Genomic DNA, 10,853 nt, shown 5'->3' with positions numbered 1-10,853 from the left:
TTCCCAGTCTCTGGCACCACACCAAACAGCCAGCTCCACCCCACAGTCTTTTGGTGACAACATTCAAAGTACTGGGACAACACCAGGTGGCAACTGGCTCATTGGTGTGCACAAAGATGAAAGGCTCTCCGAAGCCAATGGAGTTAACAATCCTTATCACCAGCAAGGACTGGAGCCCCATCCCAGGTGTGGGACACAGCCTTAGGTCTGCACCGCAAGCTGTGATAAAGCGGCTTTGTACAAGCAGCAGATTGGAGAAACAGGAAGGACAGCAAGGGAAATACATGTGTTAGTAGGAGTAGTGTGGCTTTGATTAATGGCCCTGTCGCTGCCACTTCAGGCTGAAGATGTTTGGTGAAACCACTTGTGAGTGAAGAAGGTTTTGATCCACACACACCTTTCCTGGTGTGTTCCACAGAGCAGAGCTGGGGTGTTGCAGCTCCCCTTCCCTCCCTGGGCAGACAGGGACAGCAGCAAGAATTGCTGCTGGAGAGCAGGGAGCCTGGCTGTGCCTGGGGCTCGCTTGAGGCTGCACATTCAGTGCTGCTATTTTGACTGCACATCTCTGATTGCAGGCAGCAGCTGAAATGAGCCACTGGGTTGGATGCTGCTCCTTTCCCCTCTCCCTGCCCGTAGTTTGGAGTAAACCCTGGGGATTTCCTACAGTTACACCACCAGTGGTGCATTGCAGAGAGTGGATCAGTCCCTTGGGTATTAGAAGGATTAATTAATGTTTCTAAAGCACTTTGATATCTCAGCCATAAATCACTGGAGAAGTGCAAAGCAAATTATTACTAATGGGGGCTTATGACTCAAAGACAGATTTTTAATTAGCTGAACGGGAAAAGTCAATGCCAAGAGCAATTCAAGGAGCTGTTTGTGAGAGGGGAATCTCAGCTCCACTGGCAGCTGCTCCACTGTCCAAGGGATGTCCCAGTCCGAACACAGCTGTGGAGGATGCTTTCCCCTGCCATGAACATCTCTCATGATTTTGCTTCAGTGGTGAGGGAGATTCCTCTCTCTCAGCTGGGTTTCCCTCTGACATGAGGCAGAAAGAACTGCTCCCAATTGCATCTGTTATTTTAACTTAGTGAGTAAAGCTGGTTTGGGGTATGACCCGCCCAGCAGCTCTCAGTAGGTGGGCTGGGTGTTCGCAGACCTCTGAGTGCAGGCAACAGTCCTTTAGCGGGCCTGGGACAATGGTTCATGTGGTGTTATCACCCTCTGAGGAGCAAGGGAAGGAGGGATAGTCATTTTTTATAGCTGAAAGAGATTACTCTCGATCCAGCACTGTTCCCTGTTACTTGCCAGATCTGCAGTGTGAGTAGACCCAACAGGTGCCAATAGGCGTTTTGGGCTCAATTCCCAAAGCTGGAAGGGGACTTCACAAGGGCATTGATGGTTACACAGCAGGGCAACCGGGGGAAAGATTTTCCTCCTCAATCTGTAACATGTGTATACAGAGCAGTACTGAAAAGAGTTTCTCTGATTACTCTTGTTTGGGATGTGCCCACTCCTGGTAAAACACATTTGCACATTTTTCAGTTTAGATCCTTGCTGTAGCCGGGAAATGTGATACTTGGGATTGTCCAGAAACAGAAATCTCTTTCCTCAGATTCCTTGGAAACATCCAGGCACTTTTCCAAACTTGAGTTTGATGGGTAAATCCTCAGCGTTTATGAGAACTGCTCTGCAAGTGGGAACTGTGTTGGCTCCTGGGACATTTGTTCAAGTGTGTAACAGTGTAGTTTTCTCCTTCCTCCACAACTCAGAGGCATCAAAGCAGAGGCAGGCTGCTGACCTCCCCCTGCCTCCTGGCCACTTCTCTCTTCATCCTCTTACAGCTTAGGCTTCTGATAGCTTTGCACTGACTGAATTTCATGTTCCTAACCGATCCCAGAGCTGGATGAGATTAAGTACTTTGCTACTGAAGCAGGTTGAAGAAACTCCAGATTATGCAATACAATGGACTGCACTTAATTATTCCACAACGAATTGAGCCAAACCAACAGAGTCAAGGGCAGTTGCCTGTGCAAAAAGAAGGATCCAGCACAGGCTGCTAACGCTGCTGCAGCTGAACAGCAGGCACACTTGGTTTTTAACGCAGTTTCTCCGTTAGCAATTGCCCTTCCTTTCCAAGCGTCTCTGCTGACAGCTGCGTGTTTATGAGAAGCCTTCAAAAACGTGGGATTTCAGGGCTCCTCTCTCCTGATTGACATCTATTCTATACCCTTCAGGAAAACCAAACAGAAATGCTTGGGGCTCATTTGACTGGGGAGGAATGAAAAAGAGCTGCGAACTGCTACTGCGCTGGGTGCTCCCGGTACCGTCCTCGGCAGTGTGGGCTTTCTCAGGATGTGTCACCTTGTCAGAGCAGCGTGTTCCTCCAAACACATCAGCTGGAGGAGTAGAGAAAAATGAGTCAGGCGGCTCTGCCAGGCGTGCTGTGTGACTTGCTGGGTGCGGTGGCTGTTGTGGGGAAATGGCGAGGACAGACAGACCCCAAAGGAGGTGCTGGGATGGGAGGGTTTCCCCGTGGTCACCTTGTTGGGTGATGGCCACATGGTGTGGGACAGAAGATATCTGCAGTTGCTAGTGGTGTCTTCTCTTGGCTTGTGGAAGGCAATTGGAGAGGGAATTGATGCTACACAAGGAACGTGAGGAAGGGGTGATGGGTAAGGAGGCGAGTTGAACTGTCAGGTCTGCCTCCAGGTGGACCAGCTGAAAGAGGTGATTCTCCTTCTGCAGGATGAATGCCTACATCACCCTTTGGCCAAATCTGAGTGCTTTCAAGTTACATTTTTGTCAATAGTAAAGTGCTGCAAAGGAATAAAAGATTGCATTGCAGGGGAATGAAAAGTTTGAGAAACTACCTGTTTCCCTGCAATGGTCCATCCATGACAGGCAGGAGGATCACTTGTTGTACCAGGGCTGGAATTTGTTTGTTGTGAAGACTTAATATACAGAGAAAAGCCACCAGTGCCCCCAGGAAATTGCAACAGAGTCACTAATCAAAAGCATCCAAAGATCACAAACAAGACCCAGATGATACATGAAGGGCAGGCACCAGTGCTCAGGATGTCAGCAAGGTGGGTGGAGACTTTGCTGCTGCCTTGCAATGGGTAGGATGAGTAAAGTTTGGAGAAAGGTGGATGCAAAGGTGAAACCCAGAGGTGTCATAAAAAACAGTTCCCAAAGCTCTCTTGGGTCCAAAGAGCTGCTTGTGTTGGATTTAAACACTAAAAATCCCTAAAGCTCTGTTACCTGCTGGGTTTGCCAGGCCTGAAGCTTGCAGGTGTACTCAGGGCCTTGTCCATGGTATCCAAGATGGTTTTGAAAGCAGTCAGTGTAAGAAGTGCAGAAAAGCAAGCCCCACACAGCAGTGCGTCCATGGAGGGGAGGGGGTCTACTGTGCATGTAGGAGCCCACTGGGAGATCTGCAAGTCACCTGGAGGAAAGGAGATGGTCAGCTGGATCCATTCAGGTGTGGGAGACAGCCCAAGCGCTTTTGCCTTACAGAGTGAGAGCTAGCAGTGTGCAGTGATCAGCTGCTCCTGTATCCAGGGGATACTGCTCAAACACTGATTTTTCCTGCAGAAAAAAAAACAAACTTCAACCATAATTTGGTCCGTAGTGATTTTTGTCTTGGATTCTTTCCCATTAATGCTGAGGAAGCTATTCTGTTGCTCTGGGTACATGGAAGATATTGAACACTGACAAAGGCATTCTGTGAGTAGCTGCTGGGAAGGCATCCGGTATTTTCTCCAGCTGTAGGAGAATCTTTGGAGCCCAGGATAGTATATAAATTTGTTTTCCCTCCTGTTCTGGAAATCTTGCCTTTGGGACCTCTGGTTTCTGGGAAGGGGGCTGAGCATAGCTACAGAATAAAATTAGCAAATTATCATTTTTACTTTTACTAAAGCTTCTGTTTGTTATCCTTCAGCAAGGGCAGCATGTCCGTGATAGAGACCTTTGGATATCTGCAGGCATTGGCAGCTTTGCCGGAGAATGGGTATTGCTGACAGCAGTGTCTAAAGACAAAGACATCACATAAATCACTGCTTGTTGGATTGTTCAGAACAGACCATGCCTGGATGCCAATCAAATGCTTCCCAAGGAGGATGAACGTGCTGGGGACAGGCCTTGTGTTTGTAAGGATTACTGGCTGAAATTGGCTGGGGTGGAATCACACAGCTCCCTGGTGTGGGGTAAGTTCCCAGCCCAGCTCCTGGCCTGTTTGCCTCCACTCTCCCACCACTGCAGTGACACTGAACCCCATGGGCTCATTCCATAGAAACCTTTCCCTCCTCTGCTATGGCTACTGGGTGATGACACGTGGCTGATGGGAATAGCCTGGGCTGTGGTCAGCTCTGGTCACAGCAGTGACCTCGGGGCTCTGTTCCTTGCAGGTGGGACAGCTGCTGCCACTGGCTGCCCAGGAGTGACCCTGGGTCAGGTACACTGCAGGGGGGTTCTGGCTCCTGGCAAGGCTCTCCCCTGATCGCTCATGCCCCTCTCCTTGGCTCCCCTATGGGATCTCCATGGGATGTGGAGGCAATGGGAGCACATGGGCTCGGTCCTTCAGGAAACCGGAGCTCTGCTTTTTTTGCTTTCCCTATCATTACTGGAGAAAAACTATCATTTTTCCCACTCCTACAGAACATGCCAAAAGCAAAGTATTCCTTCATAAAATTGCTTCTTTATTAAATCCTATCTGTCTCCCGCCTCCACATCCGACTGCCCCTGTGACTGCCAGAGATCCAGGGCAGAGTGATTAAGCACTGTGGCCAATAATTGGGTAAACACAGATTTCAATCTCCTCCAGCAAGGCACTCCCCCCTTCTCCAGCTAGAAGCAGCACCCCCTGCCCACTCCCTCTTTCATGGAGCTTAACAAGATGGGAAGCATATGGTATATTCTCTGAAAGGACCATATGGTCCTTTCGGGGTCACAGACTCAAGAGAGGATGATCTGGTCTAATCTCACATTCTGCACAGCTCAGGCCAGCTCTGTCCCTGCTCCCAAGAACCACATGTCCCTTGTCCAGGGCTTGACCTTGCTTTGAAGTATGTGTGAGGTAACTTAAAAAAGAGCTCTGGTATGAACCTCTCTTGATAAGGATCCTGGATCTCTATTGCCTAGTCTGTTTGGATAAAAGTTCCTGTCTTCCTGCAGCTACTGCCCACTGACCAGAGAAGATGTTGGCATCCCATCCCTGGGGCCCGGTTGAAAGGGGTTTTGAGCAATCTGGTCAAGTGGAAGGTACCTCTGCCCATGGCAGGGGGGTGGAACAAGATGATTTTTAAGGTCCCTTCCAACCCAAACAATTCTGTGATTCTGTGACTGCTGCTTTTACATCCTCTTTCCCCCAGGTGAGTTTGAAGTGATTATATCTGAAACCTGGCTCTTTAGAAAGTTGGGTGAAATCTGGGTGAACTCTGGATGCATTGGCCTGGCTGAAGAGCTGGTGAAGGATTGACCAAAACACCGGGAGAAGACAGAGCCAGAGCCCTCCCAGACCTAAATAGCAAAAGGAGGGGAGACAGCACAGACAGGGTAGGAAGGGTTATCCCAACTGGATAGTAGGAAAAAAATATTCACAATGAGGGAGGAAAAACTCTGCTGCTGGACCAAAAAGGCTGCTGAGTCCTTATCCCTGCAGAGGTTCAATACACGACTGAATGAATTGATATTTTCCACAGAAGTTTTCAGAAACTGGCAGAGAAACAACAGTCCCTTTGTGGTCCTTGGCTAACCTGAGGTCCCCAGGACTAGGAGCTTTTTTTAGTGGAGGTCTGAAACACACAGTATTTTCACATTTTTTTTCCTAATTTCTTGAAAACATTTTGTCAAAGTTTTTGTCAAGTTTTTATAATCATAGAATCATAGAATCAGCCAGGTTGGAAAGGACCTCTGAGATCATCAAGTCCAACCCTTGATATTACTTTCCATCACTTTGTAAGCCAGTGCAAAAAGAAATATAGTGCAAATGATTTTCATCCCAACTGCAGAAAGATTCAGCATTTCTAACCTCTCCTGTGAGTTCATTGGCAGTGCTAGTGGCTATTGATACATGACTTGCTCAGAACTCAGAAAACCAGTATTATACTTCTGATTTCAACAAAATATATGGATAGAGGATGCTGAAACTCTTTGGTCCCTCTCACTAATTAGACAATTAGAGGAGATGGGGCTTTTCCAACAGAGAGCTCTCAGCCTGCTCAGTTCGATGGGGAAAATGGCTGTTAAAAAATTAGAAAGGTGAGGAAAGGAAGTAAAGGAAAGTAAACTATGAAATAAGGCTTTAATTTCTGACAATATTTCTTCTTCCTGTTAGCTATGGAATGATTTTAAAATGGGAACTGCACTTTTTCACAGTCTGATAGAAAAGAGATTTTGGGAGGAAATAGAAAAAAGTAGCGGACATAGGCTAGAGCTGGGGATGATGTTTCTACTGCTGGACTCTGGTCCTGAACATACTATAAAAGGGAGAAAAAAGACAGCAGAGGTTGGAAACACTAAGCCTGTTTCCAGAGATGGCTTTTCCTCAAAGCTTCACTGCTACGAGGCACTGTGAGATCCATGTTATTTCAGAAGTTTATTCATAAATGTGTATTTCATTCTTGGCGAGCTCTTACCCTGTCAGCATCTCATGCTACTGCTGGTTGTTTTAGCCACAACAAATGTGTGCTTGTTAATCGTTGGTATCTGCTCTCCGGTTTGGAAAATCAATACCCTGTGACCCCATCTGTGCGTCAGCAGGCTGCACACCTTTCTGAATGCAATCTCCCCAAAGCTGATAAATGATGGCCAAACACTGCTGATAAACTTTAGTGAACACGTATTGATCCTTGGGTTGGGCTGAGATTAGATACGACACAATTAACTCTTGCACCTTTTCCTAATGACTCCTTCGGGCTCAAAGACAGAGGCTGGATTTTCAGGCTGCTAAAATAAGGACACCGTGGTGCTTTGGATGGCTGATGGCTGAGGTTTATTGTCCCTACAAAACTGTGCTTTGTTTTAAGTGCCGAGAGCTGCTCCCAGGACAAAGATACAGGATTTGGGGGAAGGATACTGGGGTATAGGAGCTTTGGCACCAGCAGTACTGCCATGAAAGGTGATGTTGGCGGCTCCGTGTGCTTTCAGCTACGGTCAATGGCCTTGATTAAAGAAGGATTTTGTCTTTGATTTAGAGAGCCTTTGAACATAGTGGCTAAACATTTCTTTTCGATCAAGGGTTTCCTTTGATTTCTGCGTGTAGTCAGCTCCCTATGTCCCTCGGTGAGTTTTGCACTTGAATTGCTTCCCTAATAAATGTGACATTATTTCTGATGCCTCATACGTTTTCAGCCTGGTAGTGAAAGCGAGGTGCTTTGCAATGAAGGCACTGTCTTCAGCCCATCAGGGATATGAGGAGCAGTCCTTTTGCTCTGTTAATGAAGATGAAAAAAATCTACTGCTGAACCTCCTTTTCCCCAAGCAGCTTTTAAATTGGGTTTTTTCCTTCTACATGAGGAAGTGGCTGCCAAAGCCCATGGCTGCTGCCTGCAGTATGCTTTTCCTTCTTATCCTTATTCATCCCTGCCAAGATCCTCTTTCCTTCATTCCTTCCCATTTTCTGAGCTTCTGGAAGCCCCTGGCTCACAGTTTCAAGCCCCACTTACCAAGAAACTTGGTTTTCCAGTTAAAAAACAGCTGAGGTTCTCATGTTATGCTGCAGTTTCTGTAGGAAACACTCAGAGATGCTGCATCTTGTATTTTTCACTCTGTGTATTTTGGAAGAAGAAATCTAGTCTGCTCCCAAGCTCAAGGCAGCCTTGCAGTGCCTGGACTTGGGGCAGCTGCTCTCCAGTGCTGAGTTGTTTGCCAGGAGCAGATGGTGACAGGAGCGCTGGAGGCAGCTGATGATGCTGATCACGCTGTCCTGCATCTGCCTGTTTAGCTGAGATGTCCCTGAGCTTTGTGCTTTGTTGTTCCTCTGCTCAGGCTGAATCACAGAGCTGCTGGTGGCCAGAGGTCCTGCTGTCCCTGAGCATCCACCAGGATTACATGGAGGGTGATCAGACACTCCTGGCAAGGGGCTGGGCAGCACGAGGTGCAGTTCCCTGTAGAGTATGGGAGGGAGGAGGCACGAGGTGTCCTTGTCCCTGAGCTCAAATATGCGTCTGTGCTGTCACCCTCACTGTACTGACCAGCTGGGGCCTCAGACTCAGACTCATCTTTCCCCAGTCATCTCCATCAAGGTGCAGACACAGATCAGGCACAGATACAGCTGACCAAGTCCCTTTTAATCCAGGAACTACAGTTCCATCTGTTGGGACTGTCACCTGTGGCCTCATTTTTGCACTTTGTGCCCTGCTGACATTCATGTCCTTTCAGTGGGTCTGGCATTTTGGTGATTAGGAGCAGCCTTTCTCACTGAATCCAAGCTCTGCCATTTCCAGGATCCTATAAATTCAGCTTTCAGCCATACAGAGCCCTGGGATTTTTATGGACGTGGAACAAAGATGCGTAAATGATAATTAAAACCTCTACAGAAACATTCAGTCTCGACCAGAAGCATAAGTCATAAATAATTATCATGATGACCAGCTTTACATTTATGATGATGTATTATTATTACTAGAACTAATGTTATAAGACTGAGAGAGCCAGCAGCAAACTGAGGTCTCTGGGTTCTTCCCAGAGAACAGAGAACAGGGCAATGGACTAGATGACCCTGGGCTTTCAGGGATATTGCTTTTATGCTCTTCCATTAAATTAATATTTAAATGGGAGGGTTAAAACATTGATGACATGTAAGAGCTTTACTGCATGTACATTATTGGATGTAGGTCTTGCTCTGTCTGGAGCCTCAGGATTGCCCATGCACGTGGACCCAAGAAGCCTGTGGTGTTTTACCATGTTAGAGCACTTAACATCACCTGCGTGTGTTCCTTGATGAAAAGCACGGGAAGTATTTTCAAACAAAACTGTTGTTTGCCATCCTTCAGACTTCCAAAGGTGAGTGTGGGCTGGCCTCATCTGCACCCCCAGTCAGATGAGCCCTGGAGAGAGCTGGAACCAGTTTAGAGATCCCCTCACAGCTGGCATTGCCACATCGCAGTGCCCTGGACGGGTATCCTGAGCCCACGTGGGCTCAGAGTGCCAAGGGGTCACCCCTTGCCCACCCTCACTGGCACCAGGGTCTCCCACACAGCCCTTCTTACAGCCCCAGCACCGCCAACATGTGTAAGCTTGTGCCAGGTGTCACAACATCCCCATTATCACCCCAATTCCTGGGCACTGGGACTGCACGAGGAGCTCTGCTTCTGCTTAAGCCCATTCTCTCTCTTTGGTTCAGATGAAAGCTGGAAAATGTGAACCACTCCAAATGAGCCTGTTGGTAAATGCCATTATTTTGAAGAGGTTTAAGAACCATGTGCGGTTTTTGAGCTGTGATTCATGATCATCTGGGTCTGGTTTGTGATCTTTGAATGCTTTTGAGTGGTGACTCTCTTGCAATTTCCTGAGGGCACTGGTGGAGCTTGTTGCTTCTTGCCTCTCTCCGGACTTCAAAACACTCAAGGCCTAGACAAAAGTGAATCCAAACTCTCTTCTTCTCAGGCAGCTTTTTGCTGTGCAGATCCCACCCTGTCTGGAGAGGAATTGCAAACACCAACCTCAGCGTGTCCTACACTACCCTCCTAACCATTTTCCATTTTGCTTGGTGGCTGCTGCACACAGCACCCACCTCTTGGGAACACCCCACAGCCCCAGCTGCTGCTGCTCTGCCCCTCCACAGACAGGAACCCCCGGCAAACCCATCCCATTTTATCCAGTATTTCACTCACAAGTGGCACAGCAGGGAGAGGACACCAATGGCCCAGCATTGGAGCTGGGAGACTCCAGCTCCCACCAAACCACGTAGAGCCTCTTGCCTGGCTCTGGAGGAAATATTCAGCCAGAGATCCCTGATTCCTGCTTGGGGATGGTGTATGGACTAATGAATTCAGCAGGTCACGGGATCAGTGGCTGAAAGGAACCCTTTGCAGAGTGATGAAGGCTTGTCACTTGAGGGACATCTGCTTAGGATGTGGGTCACGTTTCCACTTCTTACAGAAGAAATTTAAATAAAAGATTTGGTGCCTCCCCTTCACCCCCCTGCCGGAAGAAGAACAGCTGTTAAATGCTGTTAATGCTAAAAGCCCTCAATTAGGAAGAACACTAAGGAACTACACAGGAAGCCAGAGAGCTGCTCTGTAGCTAAAATAGCTACTGTGAGGTGCTGTGATAAAGGAGTGAGACTGGAGAATGAATTGCCAGAGTGACAGTTCCTTCCTGCCTTCAAGGATGGACCCCACTGTGGGAAAGGTCAGGACTCCACCTGGGAGTGGGAACATCCCAATGTGCCAGTAGCTGCGACTGGTACTTTTGGCAGAGCCTCCGTGCACAGCAGGGTCAGGCTGTCAGGAGCAAATCTCACAGATAAGGCAAACTAAAGGGATCTTCAGCCTCACATCCAAGTGCTCTGCTCTTTCCCACACAAGCTGTGAGATGGGTTTGTTTTTTTTATACAGGCACAGAAAAAGAGAGCAGCCTCGAGATGGTTTATTCAGACCCTCTAACTGGTGTTCAGAGGAAGCTGAGCTCTCCCATGTGGAAAGAGCAGGGCTGAGGCAGGAGCAGGCTGGAAGAGAATTGGCTCCATCTGGGCCAAATTCTGATCAGAGGAGGGGGGGAGGAGGAGGAGACGACTTGCAGAAAGACAACCAATTTCTCTCCTTGTAAATAAAAAGCTTCTGGCATCACCTGCTGCTTATCTTGCTGCAGTGACATGTAGTTTCTTTCCAGGACTAAAGCACACAACC

Source organism: Pipra filicauda, unplaced genomic scaffold, assembly GCF_003945595.2.
Source record: "Pipra filicauda isolate LSUMZ 115617 unplaced genomic scaffold, ASM394559v2 scaffold3_size10097308_pilon, whole genome shotgun sequence".
NCBI lineage: Eukaryota > Metazoa > Chordata > Aves > Passeriformes > Pipridae > Pipra > Pipra filicauda.
This window is presented reverse-complemented; position numbering follows the sequence as displayed.